This window comes from Octodon degus, unplaced genomic scaffold, assembly GCF_000260255.1.
Source record: "Octodon degus isolate 3935 unplaced genomic scaffold, OctDeg1.0 scaffold00367, whole genome shotgun sequence".
Lineage (NCBI taxonomy): Eukaryota > Metazoa > Chordata > Mammalia > Rodentia > Octodontidae > Octodon > Octodon degus.
This window is the reverse complement of record NW_004524943.1, coordinates 848,159-850,311: the sequence shown is the minus strand read 5'-3', so window position 1 is coordinate 850,311 and position 2,153 is coordinate 848,159. Positions and strand designations below refer to the sequence as shown.

Below are 2,153 nucleotides of genomic sequence, written 5' to 3'. Positions count from 1 at the left end.
TGTAAATAGGTGGATCACTACGAGTCTGATCTAGTAGTGAGACTCTGACGACTCTCTAGCCCCTACCCTAAAATGAAAAAAAAAAAAAAAAAAAAAAAAAACAGCCTAGAAAACTCATTCCTGGGTGATATCTATTATACCAACTGTTAAGGGAAGTATTTCAGGTGGCAGAAGTACGATACTAAAAAGCAACTTGCAACTACCCAAAAAATGAAGAACACTGAATCGCATAAATTAAAGTAATACCAAATTCATTTCATCTTTGTGAAATTACTACATGAGATAAACTACTAACTACAGCAAATGGAGAATTGACATCATGCATCTGGAGCAGAAGTATGTTAATAAGGTAGCTAGTTACACAATAATTGTAACAAAGGAGGAAAGGGAAAAATTTTGACTGATTCTTAGGCTGCACTGAAACTGTTTCAATACTCCTTGAACATAGATTCTGATTAGTTAGAGATACATATTGCAACACCTGTGGTAAAGAAAAGAAAAAAAAATGTAGGAGAGGCATAGATTATGAAGTAAAGCTGGAATCATAAAAAGCCAATACTCCCGAAACAAACTGAATAAAGAGAAATATCTCATGAAGCTACTAAAAATCTGATAGCAAATTGGTAGATTCTAATCCAAGGACATTAAATTAAGAGTAGGAGAAAAGAGCTATCAGTCAAGCACTAGTCCAATGGAACGTGAAGTGCTTGTATTTACGTAGCATACAGTCAACATGCAAAGAGAAATTATCATTCTAAACAAATGGGCATGAATACAAAGAAGTGTTACAGTACATTAAGTAAACCTTAAGAGATCGAAACTCTCCTGTGTACATAAGTGACGGAAAACTCAGCACTACAAAGACAAAATGAATTAATTAGTCATTTATATAAAATCTCATTGGGGGCTGGGGAGATGGCTCAGTAGGATAAGTGCTTCCCTGGCAAGCACAAGGGTATGAGTTCAATCCCCAGTTCCGCGAGAAAAAACAAAAACAAAAAATAAAATCTCATGAAATAAAAGCAGCATATCTTTCCTTATTTATTTATAAAAGAACATACAAGTTAGAGTTAAACACAAAAATTTACAAGTGAGACAGAATTTCATTTAACAAAGTAATATGAAATTCACAATATTTGTTGTAATACATAATGTTGTCTTCCAACCAGCTATTCATATCACCAGATATATGCATGTAAAATTGGAAGAACAAAAGGAAAGTAATGTATAATAAATTAAGAATGGAAAAAGTACAAAGTATTGGGAAAAAAAGAGATGAACCAAATTAAAGCATTTACTGCTACTTTCCATAGACCAGCAGAAATGCGCAGTACAGTTGTGCAAGTCATCCTGCTTACATCATAGATAAATCTTTTTCTCCCACTCATTCTCCTGTCCCAGACATGGAAAAACCAACAAAAACCTTAATTGTTTTATATAAACAGTTTTGTAAGAATTTTCTAATAAGCATTCTCCAGCAGTAGTGAATCACGATTAAAAATCAATACCGGGGCTTGGGAGATAGCTCAGTAAAAAAAAAAAAAAAAAAAAAAAAAAAAAAAAAAAAAAAAAATCAATACCACAGACATATCTGTAAATTCCCCAAAATTTTTGGAAATTAAATCAATCAATATTAATGTGCCATGAAGGTCAAAAACAATATAGAAGGAAGTGTTGAAATATTGTTAATGGAAAGAACACAAAGGATAACATTTCAAAATTATGGTTATTCTTTGAGAAAATCTTATGTATAAAATGTTTACATTATGTGAGAACATGCTTCAATTTAACATGTTACCTTCCATTTTAAGTAATTCAAGAACAAAAGAAAAAAATCCAAAGTGAGTAGAAGAAAAAATGTCATTAAAAATGTATCAAGAAATTCAAAATGAAATGGATCAGCACAAAGAAAGAGACAGAAAAAAATAAAACCAAACATTTGTTTCTCAAAAAAAATCAAGAAGTAGGTCAAATCAAAAATGTAGAAAACAAATAAACTATAAATGTTAGATATATAACCACAATGAAATCTGTAGCCATATGCTTGTCATGACATGCCAGTTGCTGCTATGATGTCTCAGGTAGATGGTTGTTCAAAAAGAAGGGGGTGGTGAATGAAAGCAGGAGACAGGAAAAGGAATATTGTGGGACTG

At 31.9% G+C, this 2,153-nt stretch overlaps 1 pseudogene; it reads left to right on the top strand.

The window, feature by feature from the left end:
- The window catches only part of LOC101562208, a 10,609-nt pseudogene that overhangs the window by 699 nt on the left and 7,757 nt on the right, over positions 1 to 2,153 (top strand).